Consider the following 26,318-nt stretch of genomic DNA (forward strand, 5'->3'; position numbering starts at 1 on the left):
AATTTACTTTAAAACTTGCCACGTTCAAGGTCACGCTGCTCATACGTCATTTCTATACTTCTTTAAAAAAAGCTTCCCCAAAGATTTTATAATTTGGCTATGAATTTCTCTCTAAACCAGTATTTATTGTGTAGAAAATTATTAGGATTGCATGAGTCCTGTACTAATTCAGGTAATGATTAAATGTTTTAAAGCATTGAGGATTTTACATCATAGGCAAGGGTGTTCTACATTTGTTTTACAAGACAGATTATTACTCACTACAGGGGCAAACAAAAATAACCTCTCTTGGTATAGTACTATTCAGGAAAGCTCAGGCACAACAGCAACTGCAACAGTACGGGGAATTATGCAGGGTTAGAGCTGATTGATTAAATCTAATAGCTTTTTTTTTGATCATCCATGATAGGCAGGGTACAGACAATACAAAACTAGCTTATGCTTACACAATCCAGTACAATGTCAGCTGTTAGACACAAATCTGCGGTGGAGCAGCGCTTGATTAACAATCTTGAGTCTGCTATTAACTGCACTAAAAAAATTTAAGATAATCAGACAAGTCAATGTTGTGGCTCATTTATGATTAGTAGAAGTGACACACATTCATGTGCAGGATCTGCTCCCTTCAAACAAAGTAGCATGTTTAAGTTTTGCATATTTCTTGAATTTTTTAAAATTTTGATTTTATTGTCATGTGTACTGAAATACAGTGAAAAGCTTTGTTTACAAGGTGTACAGGCAGGGAAGTACAGATCAAAAAGACTTAGAGGCATACGGGTTACATTGCAGATTAGGATGTGGGAGCATTGGAAATGGTGCAGAGGAGATTTACCAGGATGCTGCCTGGTCTGGAGCAAAGGCCTTATGAAGAAAGGCTGAGGGACTTGGGTCTGTTCTCTTTGGAGAGAAGGCGGCTAAGAGGGGATTTAATAGAGACATACAAGATGATCAGAGGATTAGACAGGGTGGACAGTGAGGGTCTTTTTCCGAGGATGACGACTTTAGCTTGTACAAGAGGGCATAGCTACAAATTGAGGGGTGACAGATTTAAGACAGATGTCAGAGGCAGGTTCTTTACTCAGAGTGGTAAGGGCGCGGAACGCCCTGCCTGCCAATGTAGTGAACTCAGCCACATTAGGGGCATTTAAACAGTCCTTAGATAAGTATATGGATGATGATGGGATAGTGTAGGGGGAGGGGCTTAGATTAGTTCACAGGTCGGCGCAACATCGAGGGTCGAAGGGCCTGTTCTGCGCTGTATTGTTCTATGTTCCATTATTTGAGGCACAAGCTCACTCAACAGTGTGATATTGGCCAGAAAGAAGCTGCTCGTGCGTGTATTCAGGCTTCTGTATCTTCTGCCTGATGGAGAGGTCATAGGAGATCATTATCAGAGTGTAATGGGTCTTTGATGACGTAGGTCACCTTTCTGCTGCAGGGGGCCATGTAAATAGAGTTCATGGATGAAAGGTTGGCTTCCGTAATGGTCGGGGCCAGGAACACGGGGAGCATGCAGTTCTCTTTGTTTTCTCTGTCCTAATGCACTAGCCAATCGATCAGAATTGACTTACATGAGATCACTGAGATAGTTTGAAATTTGGCATTCTTGCATCTGTCCCGACGAGTACAAGACAAAAAGTTTTGGCAACTGGTCTTATTTTCCAACAATATTCAACAACTGGGGAGTTCCATGGAATAAACAAATGACATGACATTGAAATGACATAGGAGGCCATTCAGTCCCTCAATCCTGTGCCAGCTCTTTGAAAGTTCTCTTTTCAGGAGCAAATTCAATTTGCTTTTGAAATTTATTCTGTCTGTACTTTTACCAAGCTTTTCCATATAATCCATAATATAAAAAAAATCTCCATCTCTTCTCACTGCCACTTAAATGTGAGTTGTCTGTTACCAATTCTCCTGCTCGTGGAGACTCTTCTTCCCATCTACTTGATTGGAACACTACTGCTAAAGATTAAGCAATCCAGTTCTGCCATTCTAGATCACGGCTGATAATCTACCTCAATCACATGATCCCCATATCCCTCAATGTTACTTGTGATTATAACTTTATCAATCTCTCTTGAACTCATTTAATGAACATGCTTCCACAGCCCTCTGCTGTAGAGGATTCCAAAGGTTCATCACAGAGAAGAAATTGCTTTTCATCTCAGTCTTAATGGTTTACCTATTATTTTCTGAAACAGTCTTCCCTGGTTTCAGACCAGGGGAGATCACCCTTCTATACCTGCTTTGTGCCTATTATACCTACTTTCCATTTAAGAATTCTGCAAGTATCTGGGAGATCACTTCCCACTCTTCTAAACGCTAGAAAAGATAGGCCTTGTCTCAATTTCTACACATAGAACAGTCCTAACCATCCTAGAAATAAGTTTAATGAACCTCGGCTGCACTCCTTCTAAGTATATCTTTTAGGTAAGGCATAAGAAACACTAACTCTAGATGGAATCTCATTAGTGTTTGAGACAACTCAAGGAAAATTTCATTGCTCCTGTACCACGAGCTGCAATCTAATTCTTCTAACCTGTCACTTGACTGAATTCCCCATATCCGAAATCATTTATAATAATTTTTTCTGAAACCGCCTTTAAATAAAAGATATATTTATACAGCAACTTTCACACTTCAGGATACCTCAAAATGCTTTACAATATATGCAGTGCATCGGAACGATAGTGACTTGTTGCAATTTAGGAAAAGGGGCAGCAAAATTGTGTAAAGCAAGTACTCATGAATTGTAATATCACGCCAAGATAACCTGTTCTCGTGTTGTTGATGGAGAAATTGATTTTGGTCAAGTCACAAAGACCTTCACATTCTTCCATAACTATGGTGCCCACATTAGAAACAGTATTTCACCTGAGGTTCAACGAGTAAGTTATAGATTTTTAACATATCTTCCTTGCTTTTTATTTCAAGCCTGTATTTATAAAGTCAAGGATCCCATAATCATTTTAAAACATCCCTACTGAAGGTTTGGCACCATTTCTGTATGTAAACTCCTCGGTCTCTCTTATTGTATCCCACTAAAATTATACCGTGAAGTTGGTACAGTCTTTCCTCATACCTTTGTTTGCAAAATGCATCTTCTGATTTTTCTGCTTGAAATTTTGTCAATGTAGTTACCTATTTCACTACATATGACCATGTGAACAATTTTTATAAACTATCACTAAATATCAGAGCTACTGTAGAGTAGAGAGAGGGCATGTGGCCCCTCATGTATTTTATCACCTTATATGTTTCGAAATAATGCCAGAGACCTAACGGAATGAGGGAATGGGTGATGGCTGCCTTAAAAAGTCAATAGGTTTTGAACTAGTTGTATAAATATGTGAGCCAGTAATCATTGGGGTGAATATTGTGGAGTGTGGCTAACTGAAACGAAGTTCTCACTTGAATTTGGTTTAAATAGTTACCTTTTGGAGTATAACAACTTGCACAGGTGACTGGAGAGCTTCCTTGTGATGGAGAGTGGCACAAGGAAACCTAAACAGATAAATAGAAAGCGGGACATAACACCAGCTTTTCGTCGGAGGCTCACTGATGATGTTACCTAGAATGGTGACGAAACGTCTGAAAACTAACCTTGCAGCTCAGCGAGCAAACTCACATCCAGAACCTCAATCTGAGCTACAAATCTTCTCAAAACTCGCTACAGTGGCACTATCAGCGTGGGTTCATGTCCCTCACTAGCTGAGGTTACCATGCAGGTTCCATTTTCTCAAACTTGCCTTTCTGAGGTTAAACTCTGCAGCAGTCCTTTCTCTCTAATGAGAAAGCAGTCCTATGATGTTCTGGGACGATAGTGACTTTACTTATCTTTAACATTTTACCTTAGTTATTCTATTGCACTTTGCTGCAAAACTGCGTTGTTTCTATTAAAATAATACAAGCAGCTAACAATAAAATCAAAATATGCTTGAGGCTTGATTCTAATCTTGGGGTTCCTCATGATTGTCGATTTTAAAAATTACAGAACAAGAAGAAATAGGTCATTGAGCGCCTCCAGTCTGCTCACCTCCATAACATTTCGGGAGAATCAGCCAAGCTGTAAATTATCATTTGTGCTGATATAGGCTGCTCATGGTAACAATTAGCTGTTGTTGCTTGGAGGGCATAGTCCAAATGAGTAGCTTTCGGGTGAAATCCTACGGTTCCATCAGTAAAATGTGATAAGCTCCCATCTTGGGAAAAGACTACAATTAGCTAAAAGACATTTTGGGCAATTTAATGCACTGCATACAGCTGAAAAGGCTTAAATTGAAGCCAAAACCTTAGAAATTACTTAGCAAGCTTCAAGACAATGCTTGACCATTGGAGGTCAGTTTCAATAACCCTATCGCAGGCTTATTATAAAATTGAGGGGTTTAAGAGTAGAGGCACCTGGAAAAAGGTTATTGGTAAAGACAGAAAAATGGCAATTGTTTGGCATGGGAACCAAACAGTTTGGGTACAGTCTTTGAGATTCCTCTGTATGGAATACAAATTTTCAGATTTTAAACAAATTACAGAAAGTAACATAACCATATCTGCACAACTATGAGATTAGAATATCGCAATTGACAATATATCTGATGAAGGACAAATTAGTTCTGATGATTGAAATGAAGCCATCATTTCAAGAGGTACAAAGTCAAATATCTACCAGAAAGAGTCACTGAATGAAGACCGTGACAAGTGTTAGTAAAGAGTGAAGGAAAACATAACTAGCTGAAAATACAGGTTGAGGGGCAAAAGGGCAACCATATAGATTTTTAAAAGTTCAACTGATAACGGGATGTGGACATTGCTGGCTAGGCCAACATTTATTGCCCATCCCTAATTGCCCAGAAATCAGATTGATACTTATCAATCACATTGCTATGGGTCTGGAGTCAAATGTAGGACAGGCCAGGTTAGGATGACAGCTTCCTTCCATAAAGAATATTAATGAATCAGGTGGGTTTTCTTGACAACTGACAAAGGTTTGATCATCATCATTAGTCTCCTAATTCTAGATTTTTATTGAATTCAAACTCCAGCCTCTGCCGTAGTGGGTTTTAAGATTAATAGTTGAGAAATTACCACCAGACCATTGTCACCCCCATAAGAACATGAAATTTAATAACGGAAGGCAAAAAAACACAATGTAAGCTTGGATAGTGGCTCTTGGAATCAACATGCCCCAAACACTCAGAGATCACAGATTATTGAAAAGAATCCTAGTATTGCAAGAGAGGGAGAGAAAGAACGTGAGAGTGAGAGAGAGAAGTAAGTGTAACAAGGTCAAGAAATACAGCACAGACCTGGAATGCCATCAGAAGCAGAAGCCCAAATGATCGGCATGTCTTAGTGGCTATGAATAAATTAGAATCAGGCTAATAAAAGCTGCTTAACAGCAAGAATCACAAAGCTGGAGAGAATTTGGGTTGTACACGGTTGGACAACCAACTCTACCAACAGATGGATATGCATGAAAATGTGTCTCCTGTTCATGCTTAAAAGATTAGCAGTACAGAGTTTTGAAGAAAATCGGGGGACCAAGTTAGAAGCATAGAACATAACAGCACAGTACAGGCCCTTCGGCCCTCGATGTTGTGCCGACCTGTCATACCGATCTCAAGCCCATCTAACCTACACAAATTTGACAAGGTACCACATATCAAAAAGTTCTTGCGGAAAATAAAAGCTTGTATAGATGGTAACATACTAGTATGGATAGAAGATTGTTTCCTGTTAGTTAAGGCAAAGGACTTTTCTCTGGTTGGCAAGATGCAATGAGTGGGGTGCCAAAAGGATCAGCACTGGAGCCTCGACCTTTTACTTTTTTTAAAAATATAAATAATCGAGATGAAGGGACTGAAGGTTGTTGCTATATTGGCTGATGACATAATGACAACTAGGAAAGTAAGTTAAGCGGAGGATGCAAGAATGTTACAAAGAGATATAGATAGGATAGATGAGTGGGCACAGTATAATATAAAACTGTCAATTGTGGCAAGAATAAAAACAAATCTAAGTAATGAAAGCTTAAGGTGTTCTGATGTGCATGGGTATCCCGGTACCCTAGTTCTTAAATCGCAGAAGGTTAGCAGGCAGATGCAGCAAGCGATGTTGTAAGAGAAGATTCATCTTCGGATGGAAAATCATTCTGAAGACTTTATTTGCTTTGGTATTGTAAATCAATTAATATTAAAGCTGCATTTTTTTCAGGAGATCAATAAAAAAAGGGAAGTATTTATTTACTGTCAAAGGGAGACCAAATGCAAGAAACACGCTAATATTAATTAAGTATCTATATGGCTAAAATGATTGATGCTTCTAAAATTTGATACTTCTCAGTAAGGTCTACCTTAATAAAATTGCGCTATCTCCAGCTGAAGGCAGGCCTTGCCATGTTTTAAAGATACTACGGGGCGCACTTTACAGGCATATTTGTGATGCATATTGGTGTTTGTTTTTATGTTGTGGGAGCAGTGAGTTTGAAAACATCATAAAAGGACTTGAAGCAAAATTAAGAATTATAAGTCAGGCTTCAAGGGCTTTTTTTTTTAAGAACTCTGGATTGGTAATTAGGCAAACTGGGCAGAGTCACTTTGCATCTCATCAGCAATATTATTTAGAAAACGTCAGCCCTATTGTAGTTAGTTAAAATAGGGCCTCATGAAAAGATGAAGTGGCTTTCAAAACTTAACGGAAAGAACTGCAAAGTTTTACTGAATTAGTTGAGCACCCAAACAAGGCCAGATGCCATTTCTGGGGGCATACAGTGAAATATAATTATATATCGCAAGGAGGAAGATTTTATTTATATAAACAAAATATTGAAAAAATTAAAAATAAGGCATTGTACTTTAAAATTTCTATTAGGAGCTGTTGCTAGAGATATGAACTTTTTGCTTTTAGTAATACTACTTATGCATGATAGGTTTGTATGTGCTTGTACGTGCAGGAGTGTTTATAATTTCTCTTTTGGGCAGAGTGAGGTAAACACAGAAAACAAAAGAAGTAGGTCATTCAGCCCATAAAGCCTGTTCCATCATTCAATATGATCATGGCTAAGCATCCAGCTCAGTACCCTGTTCCTGCTTTGTTTACAAACCCTTTGATCCCTTTAGCCTTAAGAACAATATCAAACACTTTCTTTAAGAACTCAATGTTTTGGCCTCAACCAGTTTTGTGGCAAAGAATTCCCCAGACTCAGTATGTTTTGGATGAAGAAAATTCTTCTCTTCTCAGTTCTAAATGGCCTATCTCCTATCCTTAGACTGTGACTCCTGGTCATCAGCAACATCCTTCCTGCATTTACGCTGTCCAGTCCTGTTGGAATTTTGCAGTTTTCTATAAGATCTGTCATCACCCAACAACACCTGCGATTCTTCTAAACTCCAATGAATATAGTCCCACTAACTGATCCAGTCTTGTTTCCTATGTCAGTCTTACACTCCCAGTTATACACATAATACTCTAGGTATGGTCCCGTTAAGATCATGTAAAATTGCAGTAAGACATCCCTGCTCTTGTCCTCAAATTTTCTCGCTTTGAAGGCCAACTTACCTTCTTCAGCACTTGCTGCCCCATATGCTTACTTTCAACAACAGGTACAGAAGTACACCCGAGTCTCAATGCATCTCCTCCTTTTCCCAATCTGTCACCATTCAGAAGATAATCTGTCTGCCTGGTCTTGCTATCAAAGTAGGTAAACTCACATATATACACATTATACTTAATCTGCCATTCATTCATCTCCTCACTCAACTTGTCCAAATTACACTAAAGCATCTCCTCAGCCTCCTCACAGTTCATCCTCCCACCCAGCTTTGTGTCATCTGCAAACGTGGAGATGAACACTTAGCTCCCTCTTCTAAATCAATGTAATATTATGAATACTTGGAGTCTAATCACTGATCCTGCAGTACTGCCACTTGGAGAAAGATCAGGTTATTCCTCCTCGTCACTTGTCTGCCAACCAGTACTCCATCTAAATCACTTCACTAGCCCCAATCCCATGACGAACATCATCAAAATCTTCTGAAAATGCAAGCAAACCCACATCCGCTGACTTCCCTCATTAACTCTGAGTTACATTATTGAAAAATGGTCAAGCATTATTGCCCTTTTGTAAATCCCAGTGGACTCTGTGCAATCCTGTCACTGTTTTCCAAATGCTTTGCTATTAAATCTTTTATAATGGACTGAAGCATTTTTCCTACCACCAATGTCAGGCTAACTAGTCTGTAATTCTGATTTCTCTTTACCTCTGTTTTTGAGTAATGGAATTACATTAGCTACCCTCCTATCTAATAGGAAATTTTTAAGAAAACCAGAATCTACGCAATTTTGAAAGATGACTACCAATGCATACGCTGCTTCTAGGACCATTTTGGTAAGTACTCTAGGATGTAAATTATCAGGTCCTGGTTGGTTTATTAGCTTGTAATCCCATCAATTTTTCCAACACCATTTTGGTACTAATACGGATTTCCTTCAGTTCCCTCTCTCACTAGACTGTGTTCCCCAAAATTTTTGGGGCATTATTTGTGCCCTCATTAATTTTTTTTGATATTTTATTTACAGAAATAACATCTTCCTCCATGGGATATATAATCATACTTTACTCTTAGACCCCAGAACTGGCATCTGTCCTTGTTTGGCTGTCCAACCAATTCAGCAAAATTTTGTAGTTCTTCTGTTTCAGTTTTGAAATCCACTTCATCTTTTCGTGAGACTACACTTTAAAGAAAATATGTAATTAACTGGTCTCCTGTTTCTGATGGTTAGGGACATATATTTGTCTTCACATACCTATAGCAGATTTTACATTCAACTTGAATGCTCCCTGCATGTTTACTTTTCTTAATAAACTCTACGTTCCCCTTTTTTGATTAATCCCTTTGACCTTCTTCAGAACTGGTATACTGTGTAACCAGACTCGAAATGGTAACTCTGTTTTCTCTCCACAGGTACTGCCAGACCTGCTGAGTTCCTCCAGCAATTTCAGTTTTTGTTTCAGAAGTCTAGCATCTGTAGTTCTTTAGATTTGGTAGGAAATGCAGATGCTGGAGAATCTGAGATTACAAGGTGTAGAGCTGGAAGAACGCAGCAGACCAAGCAGCATCAGAGGAGCAGCAAGGCTGACGTTTTGGGCCTAGATCCTTCTTCAGAAAGACCCGAAATGTCAGCCTTACTGCTTCTCTGATGCTGCTTGGCCTACTGCGTTCATCCAGCTCTACATCTTGTTACCTCTGTAGTTCTTTGCTTTATTTTACCTTTGTCCTTCTTTGCTGAAATCTAAATTGCTCTCAACTGTCAGGTCTGCTGTTTTTTTTCACCAATTTGTATGCCCCTTCTTTGGTTTGAATACAATTCCTAATTTCCCTAGTTGACCAATTCTAGGCCCTTTTCCTGTTTTATTTTGTTCCAGACAGGAATGAACAATTGTTGCAGTTCTTTTATGCACTCTGTAAATGACTGCCCTTGCCTAGTTGTGATCATCCTTTTAAGTAATGCTCACCAATTTACCACAGCTAGCTCACTCTTCACATCAGTGCAGCCTTCTTTATTTAGATTCAGAGGCTTAATCTCAAATTCAATTTTGTCACTTTCCACCTTAATGAAAATTTCTGTCGTATTATGGTCACTTATTCTCGGGGCCTCACAGAGCTAGACTGTCAATTGTTCTTTTTTCATCACACAACATCCAATCTTGGATGGCCTGTTCTCCATTCGGTTCCTTAATGCATTGCTTTAGAAAACCATCTCATATACAGGAATTCCTGCTCAAATGATACTGCTCCTGATTTAATTTTCCCAAAATATTGCCCTTAGGCTTGTGAAGCTAAATACGTAAGAAAAGTAGCGAAATTAATTTTAAAAAAAAACTGCGTTAACAACAGATACTCTTGCTTCTGTTGAAGTGGTAGATATGACATTTTTTTTAGTGAAAATATTGGAAGAAATTTTTTAAAAGAAATTCGGCAGTAACCCCCTTTGAATGCTACTTCAAAAACAAGCCAGTGAGAGATACAGTACACTCAACAAAATGCCTGAATGATAGAAGATTGAACGTTGATATTACAGTTTAAAACAGATAATGGAGATTGACTGGTCTCCAAATTGAAATCAGTGGGTAATAGCAGTCAACTGTCTAACTGTTTTGTGAAAAAGAGCAAATTTCAAGAAAATGTTTGAAATACTGGATAAAGGACAGTTGGGATTTTTATATGCACTAAAATTGGGAATACAACATATCATTGTTGTACACAATGTTTTCGTGTTGCAATTTTGATCTGTTTGTTTTTCATTTTTAAAGTATGTTATTCTAAAAAGAAAAAAAGGGAGTCTATTATCTTCTAATAATAGGATATGAAAACTCAAGTTAACAGTCTTTGAGTTAATAAATTATAACATACTGTCAAGATTATTTTATTTCAAGTCTAGAGAACTAGATTGACAATAGATATGCTGTATATAAAACAGCCACACGACAGGTGGAATCTTGTAACCTAGCTATGTTCGACTATGCATGATGTCCAAAGAGGAAACAGGCCATAATTTTTCATCAGATACAATCCGGGTGCTATGTGGTGAACATAGTTGATTTATTATGCTGTTGAAACAGGCCAGCAGGATATCTGTGCAAAGTAAGCACGCCCTTTCCGGTGCAGTAGTCAATGGGAGCAACAACATTATGCTACATGCTTTAAGTATTACCAATAAACTGACTGCAACATTATCTAAAGTTAGCTGATAAACCTAATTTTATCATAATACGCAAGATGACAATGGTGTTGTGAGAACTTTCTCTGAATTTTGTTCTGGAGTTGCCTAGTGCAAGAATCCACAACTACACTGATCGTTGACAACAAATTTAGCAATTTATGAGTGCAAATGCTGACACTAATTGATACAGCAGAAGTAAGGTTTGCTAACAGGATGTGTATGCTCTACACAAGATTTATTTAACAGGTCCTCCCACTAACACTAGGGTCAGGAAAGCAGCAACATACCAGTCTTGCTACTGAAGCTTTCTCTGCTTACTGGTCTGTCTGGCTCTATACTCCTTCCAATATTTTGAAGCAGAATTAGGAAACCTGGCAACAGGTCTTCAAGCCAAGTCTTCCTTTGATCTTCTCTGCATTCATCTTTTTGCACTTCAATTTTATTGACAGACACTTACTTAATTTCCTACGATATAGAGGGTGTTGTCCTGACCCATCTTGTTCAACACTTTCCCACTAATCCCATAATCTCTGCCTTTGCCATCTCCAAGAACATGACTTTATCTACCACAGCTGTCAATTTATTATTCCATCAATTCAACTTTCCCCCAACCTTGTCAGTTTTCCACTCCTGCTACTCTGACATCTCCAAGCTTTGAGATGACACTACAGGTACCCTTTCCAGATAATGTTATCTCAACAGTAAACCCTGCAGGATTTTACTCTACATACCCCAATATTCCACATTCATAATCCAATCCAATTCGACACACTGTCAGTTGAACTTATGAATGTGTTTTCTCTGAGGTATCTTAGCAAAACCTTATTGAAAACTTGGATAGCAAAGCGTGATGCTGGATGAACACAGCAGGCCAAGCAGCACCTCAGGAGCACAAAAGCTGATGTTTCGGGCCTAGACCCTTCATCAGAGAGGGGCATGGGTAGAGGGTTCTGGAATAAATAGGGAGAGGTGGTCCGAAGATGGAGAGTAAAGAAGATAGGTGGAGAGGAGAGTATAGGTGGGGAGGTAGGGAGGGGATAGGTCAGTCCGGAGAAGACGGACTGGTCAAGGAGGCGGGATGAGGTAGTAGGTAGGAAATGGAGGTGCGGCTTGAGGTGGGAGGAAGGGATGGGTGAGAGGAAGAACAGGTTAGGGAAGCGGAGACGGCCTGGGCTGGTTTTGGGATGCAGTGGGGGGAGGGGATGAGATGGGCTGGTTTTGTGATGCAGCGGGGGAAGGGGAGATTTTGAAGCTTGTGAAGTCCACATTGATACCAATGGGCTGCAGAGTTCCCAAGCGGAATATGAGTTGCTGTTCTTGCAACCTTCGGGTGGCATCATTGTGGCACTGCAGGAGGCCCATGATGGACATGTCGTCTGAGGAAAGGGAAGGGGAGTTAAAATGGTTCGCAACTCATATTCCACTTGGGAACCCTGCAGCCCAATGGTATCAATGTGGACTTCACAAGCTTCAAAAATCTCCCCTTGCCCCACTGCATTCCAAAACCAGACCAGTTCTTCCCCTCCCCCCACTGCATCATAAAACCAGCCCAGCTCGTCCCCTCGCCCCACTGCATCCCAAAACCAGCCCAGGCCGTCTCCGCTTCCCTAACCTGTTCTTCCTCTCACCCATCCCTTCCTCCCACCTCAAACCGCACCTCCATTTCCTACCTACTACCTCATCCCACCTCCTTGACCTGTCCGTCTTCCCCGGACTGACCTATCCCCTCCCTACCTCCCCAACTACACTCTCCTCTCCACCTATCTTCTTTTCTCTCCATCTTTGGTCTGCCTCCCCCTCTCTCCCTATTTATTCCAGAACCCTCTCCCCCATCCCCTCTCTGATGAAGGGTCTAGGCCCAAAACATCAGCTTTTGTCCTCCTGAGATGCTGCTTGGCCTGCTGTGTTCATCCAGCTTCACACTTTGTTATCTTGGATTGTCCAGCATCTGCAGTTCCCATTATCACTTATTGAAAACTTAGTGTTCAACATTTGTATTACATTACTCTGGCATGGCTTGTCTTAACCAATAACTTTATTTTTTCCAAAGTCTTCCACTACTTTGCATCTTTGAATGAAGCGCTGTCTGCTCTCTTCAGTAGTTGTAAAAAATTGTATCGCATTATTTTGAAAAACAGGCAATTATCCTCAATGTCTTAATTAATATTTATGAACATCACAAAAGTTGATTACCAATCATTGACATTTGTGCGAGTGTATTGTAAGCAAATTGGCAGTTGTATTTCCTACATTACAACAAACACTACTTCAAAAGTATAAGATAATAAACAGTGGGTTACTCAGCCCCATCATCCCCGCTCCATTATTCAAAAAGATCAATTAATGACGTTGACTTCACTTTTCTGCTTGTCCCATAATCTTTATTCCGTGGGCCTTTCTCATTCTTCTTATCTAAATCCATCACTTCATTCTTCCCTCTATTTCACTTGTATGACAAGTTACTTCTGAAAATTATTCATTGGTTGTAAAATGCTATTGGTTGGTACACAGTTCTTCAAAGCTTTATCCTCAATTTTTTATTCAAGAATAGTCACGAGACTGATGACAGACTATTTGGTCTCCAAATTCCTGATCCCCTATGAAATAGCGTGCTAGATCTGTCTCTACTCCTTTGTCCATCAAATTCCCAGTATCTCAACCAGTACATAGATGAATTATAAAAATTACATATATTCCATCAGTGTGTTTATTTATTTGATCCAATATCAATACCTGGTTTCCAACATTGTAAAAGTGCCAATTTGATTACACCTTCAATCTCACTGTCTTGGAACATTTCTTCCTGCATCAATACGATCTAATCGTGTTTCTCTGATGAGAGAGGAGCCTTATGGTCTAATAAGACTATGGCAACTTTACCTTTATACCTGCACTTTTAAAGATTCCTCACTTGAATTTATACATTCGGATTATATTCAAATCTGATGCTTTGACTGAAGTCTTGTGTAATGCTTTAAAAGCAAATCCTTATCTGAAATTTGTTTTGCACTCATTCCATTTCTATATAGATCAAGTACTCTCAGCTCAACCTCATTCTTTAAGACATGCCAGAAATGCATTGCAAGGAGGGTTCTCCTAGGGCTCCTTGTATATATTTGACATTTACTTATATCCAAAATGATCGCTACACTAATTTCTGCCAAAACAAGCTGAAAATAGCATGACGTACATTTTCCACATTGGCACAATGTTGCACATCAATTTCTGTTCAGTGTTACATTGTTATTACTTTGCATGCCAGTAACCTATCATGGGTAATTTGAAATGGAAATCACAAATACACAATGGAACGTTGCCAACTAAATTCAAATCTTTCAATTAATTATAGAAATCCAATTCAGCCCAAATAGGCAATGTTCCTGAAGCCTTATAAGGTTTCTGATCTTTACATTAACTTTAGCACAATACTGCAAGCATATTCACTACCCAATGGGCTGAACGTCCATCTTGTTTACTTCTTGCTTCTAGCTTCTGAAAAGCTTCCCAATTGCAGCCTTACTTCCAATCACCATCCTGTCAAGTCAGGCCCATGCTTGCTCATCCCACTCTTAAATCCTGCACTAGCCACAGGCAGCCCATTAAGTACCAGCTCCCGCTCATCACATATGTTAAACCTAAACATTAAGCATTCCTTTGCTTCTTTTTGACCCAAAGACCAAGTCCCAACCACCCATTTTCTTTCATGCAGAGTCTCCGGTGATATCTACCTTCAACTTGCTCCTCATCAGCCAATGTACTCATTTTGGTCCGAGCTTTAACAGGAATAATATAAAAACAATTACAGGAGCTTATGACCCTGTTTTTAAACAAGGTCAGAAACCACACGACGCCAGGTTATAATCCAACAGATTTATTTGCACACACAAGCTTTCAGAGTGTAGACCTTCATCTGATGAAGGGGCTATGCTGTGAAGCTTGTGTTTTCAAATAAATCTGTTGAACTATAACGTAGTTGATGTGTGATTTTGGACCTTGTCCACCTCAGGCTAACACCAGCTCCTCCTCATGGTGGTGTATACAATTGAGACAGAGGGAAGGAAATACTTATAAAAATGGAAAAATGAATGAGACAGGAAAAGGGAACTACAAACACAAGGACAGAAAATGCGAGGGAGATGGAGATTTCTATCATATTGAAGTTAGCAGATTTGCTTAGACCATAAGGATGGTATTGCAGTTGCTAGCTGTTTGTTTATGAATAAGTCCTTTGCATCAGGAGCTGGTAGCTCAACTGTTACTAAAGAAGAGCAATCACACAGTAAAGGAAGAATTCCCTCAAAGTAGCAGCACTGGATCAGAAGGAATCACCGTTTAACATCCCATTGGAGGAAAGCTCTTGAACTCCAACAATGTAATATACCCTTGTTACATGAAATTAAATGGCAACTAAAGTTGGGTACTCCAAATCTGAAATGGGATTTCAAAGCACAAACCTCCGACTCAGAGCTATTACATACAATGCCTTGTACATAACATAATATATTCTGTGTATCCTTTGACACATGGCAACAGGAGGTTAATTATTTAAAAACAATTTGGAAGCAAATGCAAAAAAGCAAATGGAAGTCAATCTCGACACGTGTGAGGTGATGCACTGGGGCAGGATAAACCAGGCGAGGTAAATACATCATGGTGTGAAGCTGGATGAACACAGCAGGCCAAGCAGCATTAGAGGAGCAGGAAAGTTGACGTTTCGGGTCGAGAGCCTTCTTCAGAAATGTCAACTTTTCTGCTCCTCCAATGCTGCATGTCCTGCTGTATTCATCCAGCTTCACGCCATGTTATCTCGGATTCTCCAGCATCGGCAGTTCCTACTATCTCTGAGGTAATATATCATGAACGGTACCACGCTGGAAGGTACAAAGAATCAGAAGGACCTTGGTGTGCATGTCCACCAGTCCCTGAAGGTAGTGGGACAGGTAGATAAAGTGGCTAATTAGTCATATATGACAGTTGCCTTTATTAGCCAAGGCATATAGTTTAAAAGCAGGACGGTTACGTTGGAAATATATAAAGCATTGGTTAGGTCATGACGAGAGTATTCTGTGCAATTTTGGAATCCACGTCACATGAGAGGTGTGATCGCACTGGAGAGGATGCAGAGGGGATCCAGAGTTTTAGTTTACAAGAAAGATCAGGGTTATTGTTTTGAAGTAGATGAGATGAGTCGTGGGGTGGGGGGAGCGAATAACATTAAGGGCATAACAGACAGGTGAAGGGATCAATGACCAGGGGAATATATTTAAAAGGCTGAGAGGTATTTACGTCACTCAGAGGGTGGTGAGAATCTGGAATTCCAAGTTATGAGCCAGGCTTCCACAGCTGAATCTCTTGAAGCTTCACCCCAATACAATAATATTAACGAAGCCCATTAACTTATCATCCAAATACATGTTTTTGGTCAGTTAATTGGTCAATCAGGTGATTGGCTCAGGTAAAGGATTCAATTGGCACGTTATTAAACATCCAAAAGTAGTTATGGGGAAATCAATAGAGACTTTGTCCATCTTCGAGGGAAAACTCACTTTCTTCCCAACAGGACTCATCTGACTTAATTAAATTGAGTTGATCTACGCAGAGTCATGAGGTCTAAGCACGCATCAGGTACCATTGGGAGTTAACAAGTGAAAACAGCAATCTTTCTGCTGTCTCCCTAGTTCCCAAAGCATTAGAATTGGAGATTCCAGCTCTGAATGATAGATTTACAACTTAGTTTATTATTGTGCCGTGTTGGCTAGCTAAATTATCAACAGTATTCTGGTTTCCAGATATTGTATAAGAAGGCAACTCACAGAGAATGGAGTTGGTTCTAAATTTTCATTTACATGACACTTTGGAACGACCTTAGACTAAGGGCATAGTCACTAGTTCTGGGTCATATGATAAATATATTGTTAATGGAGGTTGGCAGGCTCTCGTCAGTAGCATGTGAACAGAAAATATTTAATACTTATGGCAGGGCCTTTGACAGAAGGAAATTACGCTTCATGAGGCCCACTTATGCACTGAGGCCACCAGTTCTAAGCATTCTCCCTCCCCTGGCATTATCTGTTTTTATTACTAATCTTCAGTTTGATTCTAGATAGCGCACATGAGCCACAGGGCACAACTCTTGGTGCCGGGTTCACTGCTTTTCGTCATTTATATAAGCGATTTGGACATGAACATGGAGGTATGATTAGTAAGTTTGCAGAGACACCAAAATTAGACTTGTAGCAGACAGCAAAGGAGATTACCTCAGAGTACAATGGAATCTTGATGAGATAGGCCAATGTGCTGAGGAGTGGCAGATAGAGTTTAATTCATTGTGCGATACTATATTTTGGAAAGTCAAATCATGGCAGGACTTATACACTTAAATGTAAGGTTCTGGCAGTGCTGCTGAACAAACAGACCTTGGAATGCAGGTTCATAGTTCCTTGAAAGTGGAGTTGCAGGTAAATAGGACAGTGAAGAAAGAATTTGGTATGCTTGCCTTTATTGGTCAGTGCTTTATTGAGTATAGGAGTTGGGAGTTCATTTTGTGGCTGTACAGTATGTTGGTTAGGCCACTTTTGGAATATGTGCAATTCTGGACTCTCTGCTTTAGGAAGGGCGCTGTGAAAATTGAAAGGGTTCAGAAAAGACTGACAAAGACGTTGCCAGGGTTGGAGAAATGGAGCTATATGAAGAAGCCGAATAGGCTGGGGCTATTTTCTCTGGAGCATCGGAGGCTGAGGGGGTGACCTTATGGAGGTTTAAAACATCATGAGGGACATGGATGCAGTAAACAGACATGGTCTTTTCACCAGGGTGGGGCATAGGTTTAAGGTGAGAGGGGAAAGATTTAAAAGGGATCTAAGGGGCAATTTTTTCATGCAGACAGTGGTGCGTATATGGAATGTGCTGACAGAGGACGTGGTGGAGGTTGGTACAATTACAATATTTGAAAGGCATCTAGAATAGACAGGGTTTAGAGGGATATGGGCCAAATGCTGGAAAATGGGAGTAGATTTATTTAGGATACCTGGTCAGCATGAACAAGTTGGACTTGTAATCTAGAATGAAACATGAGATTTGATAGAAAAACTTACTGCGTGCACAAGAAGCAAGTCACAATGAAACTTTGAGGAAATGGATTATGAAAAATGACCCAAGACCACAATTTATTTTGCTCTTCTTGTCTCTGGCTCAAAAGTAACAGTACAGGATTCACCATCTCAATGGAACATCTCATAATTTGAGTATTAGTTTTTAAAAAATTCTGTCAAAACCTTTCATTTTACACTTATTAGAACAACACTCAAGAAATACCAATTTAATGACAAAACAACACTTATACTGCACGAGCAGACTGCTGAAGAATTATGCTGACAATCAATTTTGATTATCAGACAGGCTAGCAGCACGCTTGCATGTACTGGAAGCTATAAATTAATACAATGATTTATTCTTTGCAGACAGAAATAAACATATAAACTCAGTGCTTGTTTCAATAGAAAACGGGCAACCACCATTACCTTATTCATTTCTTTTGACCCATCATAGTCAACTTGCTTTGTTTAAAATTTAAACAGAAGTAGGCAGCTAGCTGTCAGTCATCATTAACTGATGTATTTTCCATAGAACCGTCTCTACTGAACAGAGTCCACTTGCTAATTATTCACCATTTTTCTCTCAAACAATAAAAAATGTATTGTCTCTTTACACTGGCGCTTTCCTTTGAGCTGCACTGAAGAGTCCAAAACAAAAAATTGTGATGATATATATCTTTTATCAGCAATATTCATTCTCTACTACCAAATGATTATCTAAAAGATACACTAAACAACTTGAAAGTTTTTCATAGCAACTTTTACACCACTGGTTTCTACCACCTTGAAGAACAATGGCAGCAGGTACATGACCTGCACATTCCCCTAAGTCTCACAACACTTTTGACATGGACTTATATATGCCAACATTATTTCTTCGTTGTTGGGCCAAAATCTTGAAATGTCACATTATAACAGCACTGTGGCTGCACTTAAACCAGTGACTGGTGAATCAAGAAAGTAGTCCACCAGTGCCTTCTCAAACACAATTAAAGACAGGCAATAAAAACTGGCCAACAATATTCCAGGATGAATTGTAACAACAGAAAATTGAATAGTGAGAAACACCTTCAGTAAACTTCAAAAAGAGAAGAAAACAAAGTAAAATCAAAAAATTAAAATTGTGGCATGACTTCTAATTTCATCACGGCAGATTCAATCACATACATAAACAATATTATTGGGATACATCGATTCACTTCAGATTACACACAAATTCCTCTCATGTTGCGAGAGGATAAATATGGAAAAGGTCACTAAGTGACTTGCAATCAATCAGGCTCTAATTGGCTCAGCAAATACAGCCACTGTGACCTTAAAAAGGACATATCAACTTACACACAGCTGTAATTTAACAGAATTATTTATTAGACAACATAATTGAGAAAATATTCTCCAATTTAATCTAAGAATCATAAGGTGGATCTATTGATCATAGGAGCAGGTGAATTGCTCATTTATTTATTTTCACCTCTCAGACACTTAAAACTATCTTTTCTGCCAATGTCTCCTGGCCAGCATATTTGCAGGTTTCTCCCATTTTTAAAACCATTTGGCTGTCTATCAAGTTGTATAAGATCAGGGAGCACTGGATTGTGGATTAATGTTTCCTCTGGGAAGGTGGCTCATCCAGACATCTCTGCTGTGAAATTAGAAACTCACTGACCTGAAGACAGTTCATAAAGAGGCTAAGTGATGTTTTCATGTTGGCAACACTTTGATCTTGTTGCCTGCATTTGACACATCCATAAATAACCATAAGAGATTGGCTGTAGACGGTTTCTTTGTGATTTGTTCTTCAGTAGAAGTATCCAAATTATACCCTACATTTTAGTGCAGGTCGTTCCCACATTTTCTGACTTCAAATTACATACGATGTAAAACTCCATTACCTTTTAAATTTATGACACAACATTGAAAAGATGGACCACAGTACAAGTCAAACATGCCTTTATAGTCTACACCCGAACAGTCATGTAGAAAATTTATTTCAGCAATTGAAGCTTTTAGAACCTCATGCTTGTCTTATGAATTTGTACCACTGATTTCTCCACTTGCACAAGGTTAAGCTGACTTTCTATTTGAATGTCAAGAGTGCTCAGCAATAAACTAAATTATTCCAAGCCATCAATTTTCTAACAAAATTGGAGGAAAGAAAGCCAGGTTGATTGGCCTCCTGTTCAAAATAACAATTTACTTTTGCAGCATCTAAACTTGAACAATGAGCCCTTAGCCTGTTTGAATCATGGAAACCTACTCAAAACAGAGTTAAAATTTGTACGTCAAAGATTAAAGGCTGGTAAAGGAAGAAATTCTGTAAGTGATGCAAATAACCAGCAACCATTTAAGTTACTCCACTCAGATTTGAAGCTAGAAGTCTGAAAGACACACATTTCATTGCACATCCCTAACTGCCCTCGAGAGGTTGTGATAGCGAGCTGCCTTCTTGAACTGACACAGTCTATGTGGTGTAGGTACACCAATAATAAGGAATGTTTGTAAGTAGACATCAGGATTCTGGTTACAGACCAATTGTTGAGGGGAATTTCTGCAATCTAGCAGCTGCATTCCTCGTTCACAACTTCAAAACAACTAGCTATTGCCACGACTCTGGTCAGAATAGTGCGCTGGAAATCAAGCCCACTAGTCCACAAATGTAAAATAAGACCATGCGACACAGGACCAGAAATTAGGCCCATCAATTCTGCTCCACCTATTCATTCAATCATGCTTCATAAGTTTCTCAACCCGATTCTCCCACATTCTGTGTGTACCCCTCAATCTTCTTGACAATCAAGAGCCTATCCATCGCTGTCTTAAATATACTCAATGATCTGGCCTCCACAGCCTTCTGTGCGTGAATTCCACAGATTCACCATTCTCTGGCTGAAGGCATTTCTCCTTGCGTCTGATCTGAAAGGTCTTCCCTTTATTCCCTCGGCTCCTAATCTATATTACCAATGAAAATATCTTCCTAACATCCACTTTGTCTAGGCCATTTAGTATTCTAAATTTCAATTAAATCCCCCCTCATCCTTCTAAACTCCATCAAGTATAGACCCAGAGTCCTAAAACGTTCCTCATATGTTAAGCTTTTCATTCTGGAGACCATTTTCATGAATCTCCTCTGAACCCATTGTAGGGCCAGTACACCCTTCCTGAGACATGGAGCCCAAAACTGCGCACAATTGTCCACATGTGGCCTGACCACAGCCTTATAAAGCCTCAGAAGTCCCTGCTTTTATATTCAAGTCTTCTCAAAATAAATGCCAAAGTTGCATTAGCCTTCCTAACAACTGACTCAACCTGCAAGTTTACTTTGAGAGAATTTTGGACTAGAACTCCCAAGTCTCTTTGCACTTCAGACTTCTGAATCTCCTCTCCATTTAGAAAACAGTCCATGCTTCTATTCTTCTTACCAAAGTGCATGACTTCACATTTTTCCATGCTCTACTTCATCTGCCACTTCTTTGCCCACTTTCCTAACCTGTCAAAATCCTTGTGCAGCCTCCCTGCCTCCTCAATACTACCTGTTCCTCTACCTATCTTTGTATCATCGGCAAACTTAGCTAGAATGCCCACAGCTCCTTCATCTAAATCATTAATGCATAAAGTGAAAAGTTGCGGACCAAACACTGACCCTTGCTGAACACCACTGTCACCGGCTGCCATCCCGAGAAAGACCCTTTTAACCTCACTCACTGCTTTCTGCCAGGTAGCTAATCTTCCATCCATGCTAGCACCTTGCCTCGAACACAATGGGCTCTTAACTTACTCAGCAGCCTCCTGTGCAGCACCTTGCCCAAGGCCTTCTTGAAGTATAAGTAGATAACATCCATTGGTTCTCCTTGGTCTAACTGTTACTTCCTCAAAGGATTTTAACAGATTTGTCAGGCATGACTTCCCTTTGATGAAGACATGCTGACTTTGTCCTATTTTACCATGCATTTTCAAGTATTCAGAAATTTCATTCTTCACAGCGGACTCTAAAATCTTACCCACGACCAAGGTTAGACTAATCGACCTGCAAGTTGCAGTCTTTTGCCTTACTCCCTTTTTAAAACAGGTGTTTCACATTAGCAATTTTCCAGTCCTCTGGGACCCTCCCTTATTCTAGCGATTCCTGAAAGATGACCAATTTCTTCTCTAGGACGATTAATGCTTGACTATGACCATAATCCAAGATAAAAGATACTCACACCAGGTTTCGTTAATGGAAAAAAAAGTGTGTGTCCTCTAATACGGAAAAGACATTATTAATTACTAATGCACAAATAAACCACAGCTCCTTCAATCATAAAGGCATACATTTACCCACACATAATATAGACATACTTTATTAGGAATTTTGTGGGTGGATGATATGGGTAAAATATCACATCATTGCCAACTACTAGAATCCTCAGCATGGCAGCTGAGGTGGAGGACTGGGTTCTTGGCTTGAATTAGAAATTTTCTTCCTTTTTGCAAAATTATCGAAAGTGCTACTTTGGATCAATCCAATCCCTGCTGCTGGCTAGTTTTTTCTGTAACACCAACAATACTTCGAGTCAATATGTCTCAAAAGTATCCAGCTTCTTCAAAACAAGTAACCAATAAGTAACCACAGAGCTGCACATTCCTTTGAATTATAAAAAAAAGTTGCTTCTCTGTAACAAAGCAGTCTAAGCCTCAATTTTTCAGTTTAAAAAGTGTGTAGACGATACAGCATGACCTACTGGGGTAGTATTAGAACAGAGAACATAGAAAAGTACAGCACAGTATTCTGGAAATCACAGGTCATCACAAGTGTTTAAAAACTGTAATCCAACAATGCAAAATCCCCCCTTCACCTGACTGATGAAATCAGACAAATGGAAAACAGACAAGGTTTTTGCACCTAACAAGAAAAAAAGCTATTCATTGCAAACAGTTTTTAAACTAAGGTAAATAAAAAAAACCACAAATTGTTAACTTTTAATGCTACTCCGGCTTCAATTCATCCCTTCACAAACAGAAGGACAATATATGAATACTAGGATGGAAATGCTGGAAAAAACACAGGGAAATACTATTTCATTATATCAAACCGGACCATGGAATTTGAGGAATTATTTTGCTTCCTTTTGATTTGACGCAGTTATTTGCACACCTAAGTTGTCTTTCATTCACTGGTTGAGAACTTGCCCTTTCAATTTCTCTGAAGGCAATTTACTCCTCATTCAGCTGGCAGAGAAAAGTGAATATAAGCCACACAAGAGACAGCCACAAAGATTTTTGCTGTTTTCTCATTATAGGCAAGGTGGTTCTGTGCAGCAATGGCCCCTCCAGTCATGGTCATCACATCATAAGCCAATAAAAATGCTGTCAAGCAATTATGCCTTCATTCAAAACTCATTGACTCTGTTTTACCTGCTTCTGCTCTCATTATAAATGGTGCCTTTTCATTGAACATAGTTCACAAGTTTACTGTGCTCCAGTAAACATGACCCTTTCTTTTTAAAGCCGCAAACATTTCTTTGCATAGTTTCCTTGATTTAAAGCAGTATCTTCCTTTCTTAATCAACGGTTCAAAAGATAAAAGAAATAAGGGCAGCTGTATCTGGCAAATATCACTGAATATAGATTAATGCAAGTTTATTATGTATAAGTAGAAATAATGCCAAACCTATGTACACAATTCATGGTTATTGAATAGAAGCAAGTTCAACATGTTTTAGTACTTGAATATCAATCCCTACAACTTGTTCCACTAGAATACAACAAACAGAGAACTTTTAAATATATCACTTGGATAATCCACTATAAAACATAAAACACTATATGGTCTTTGCACACTATTTCAGTTAAACCTCAACTAGAACACTGTTCAGAATTTTTGTCCCCTAAGTGATGAGTGATAAGGAGTCCTTTGAAAAGGGTGGCGACCCTCAAGATGAACAGAAATCTTAAAGGTCTGCAGTTACCATCACTGCATTAGAGCTGGGTCTTTTCTTTAAGGAAGCACAGGCTTTGGGGAGATTTAATTGCCTTGCACTATGACTGCATGGGGACACTTCTGATTGACCATCTTTCTTTTCCTTATCCCCTTTATGTTCTTCACAGTAGGACATAAATATATTGCTCAAAGTTCTGCATAGGCCATTATCAGTTAATGCAGTTTGGAATGAAACAAAAGACTGGTGATATAAAATTAGGGGTGTGGCAAATTACATAGAAGAATCCAACACTGTATTGTTAGAAAACAGTATCAGTTGAAGATAAAAGTGAAATTGTAATTTATTTTTAAAAATGGGAAAATGAAAGTTTATCTTAAAATTTTAAGATTCTTAGAAGTGAGTAAGAGAGAAACCTAGAACCTAACCTTTTTAGAAAACAGCACTGCTGTTTGAAAAGCAAATATAATACTGGGCTTAACACAATTACAGAGTACAAAAACAAACAAATTATTCTGAAATACATTGGGACATTAGTTACTCTATCAAATGCAGTCCTGGTCACCTCATTCTTGGGAAAATGTTGGGAACAGTAAAGAGCTAAGGCATTAGTAAAGATACACCAACTTAGGAGAGTTAAAGCACTACAAGGTTTGAAAACCTGGATTTATTTCACTGAAAAAAGAGGCAGTCAACAGGCCTGAGCAATGGGTTTTAATGAACATGAGCACCTCAGATTGAAAATATTTTTCAATATTTATCCATTCTATTGATAAACCTGCAATAAGGGAGCACAAATCCAGGAGATTCACTGTCAAAGAAGGGTCAGGTAGGAGAATCTTTTTTCTATAGAGTTATCATGGAATATGGACTATAGCACACAAAGGAACTACGTAAGTATTTGAAAATAGAACCAGATGCAGAAAAATAACACAAATTGAGATTTGTTGACAGCTGCAGTTGAAAAGCCTCCAGAAGCACAGAATCAACATGGTCAGCACAGTCTTCTCATAATGTAGTTTCTACTATACATGATGTTCATTGCTACCAAAATTAAGTGAAAAATGTCATCACTAGTTGTTCTTGGGGCTAAACTGGTTGTATTTACTAGCCAAAGGATGTTGTGATAGCTGATAGGTTTGCATTAATTATTATGAAGAAGCATAATTGGACTTGAAACATTAACTCTGCTTTCTCTCCAGAGATGTTGTCAGACCTGCTGAGTTTCTCCAGCGATTTCTGTGTTTGTTTCAGATCTTCAACATACTAATTTTAGGCTTACAAGCATAACATTGCAAAAACGCAACCCGATGACCTCGAAATATGCAAACTCAGATTCTTAATCCATCTTTTCTGCTCTTTGGAGGGTGCGCATGGATTTGCTGGGCCGAATGTCCTGCTTCCACACTGTACAGATTCCTTGATTCTATGATTTGGTTAAGAAGCTGCAATGCAGTTAGTTGAATTCAATCTGTTTTTTCCAGTCCAAAACAAGTTCTCAATATAGCATCCTTATAATGCCAGGATTTGAGGGTGTAACAATAGGTCGTGTTCTGACTGAGGAACTTTATATTGTGAAAATTCACTTGCAGCTATAGTGGAAGGAAAAGTGACAATGTAGCTGAACAAGTAATATCTGAGATCAGGGATTCTGAAAATGGAACGTTCTACACATCATTGCAGAGAATCAGATGTAACTGAAGAGGATGTTTCTCCACTAATCCATGTTTTAGAAAGATAGTAGGTTTGCCCAACCAGCTGATTAATAGGACACATACTAAGACAGATGGAATAGCAACAAAGATACTATCACAAACATAAGCACAATTGCATTATGTAAATTATGTTGAGATAACATGGTGTGAAGCTGGATGAACACAGCAGGACAAGTGGCATCAGAGGAGCAGGAAAGTTTGAAGTTTTGGGTCGACCGATACGTCAAACTTTCCTGCTCCTCTGATGTGGCTTGGCCTGCTGTGTTCACCCAGCTTCACACAGTGTTATCTTAGATTCTCCAGCATCGGTAGTTCCTACTATCTATGTAAATTATGTCATTTCTTTTCAATTGATTGCTCAGAAGCTCCTTGAACCAATTTTGTCACTGTGAAGTTTAAAGTGTTTTCTGTGATAGTGATACTTTAAACAGTGCAACGACTGAACAAAAGACTCAAATAAAAGTATGGTAGATGTTAGAAATCTGAAATTATAACAGTGTTGGAACTAGTCAGCAGCAACTGTGCTGTGACAAACAGAGTTAACACTTAGTCCAATATGACTCACTTTTGGAAGAAATTTTGTGTTCCAAAGAAGAGCCTTACTGGACTTGAGACATTAACTCTGTTTCATTCTTCATAGTTGTTGCCAAGCATACTGAGTTTGTCTGGTACATTTTTTCAAATTATCGATTATGAAGCATGACCTAAAGTTTCTCTCAACTTTATTGGGCGTAGGCTGCAGTTATATGTAGGAGGAAGGTGAATAGATACTACCCATATAACAAACATCAACCAGATAAAGGGGTGATGGCTAGGGAAAACAGACCTCCGTAATCAATTTATTTTAATCTTAAAATGATTAATTTAGTCAA

At 39.0% G+C, this 26,318-nt stretch overlaps 1 protein-coding gene across 6 annotated transcripts in view; it reads right to left on the reverse strand.

The window, feature by feature from the left end:
• znf592 (zinc finger protein 592) overlaps positions 1-26,318 on the reverse strand; it is a 184,265-nt gene that overhangs the window by 124,548 nt on the left and 33,399 nt on the right. The gene's annotated exons all lie outside the window — the stretch shown is intronic.

This window comes from Stegostoma tigrinum, chromosome 36 (genome assembly GCF_030684315.1).
Source record: "Stegostoma tigrinum isolate sSteTig4 chromosome 36, sSteTig4.hap1, whole genome shotgun sequence".
NCBI lineage: Eukaryota > Metazoa > Chordata > Chondrichthyes > Orectolobiformes > Stegostomatidae > Stegostoma > Stegostoma tigrinum.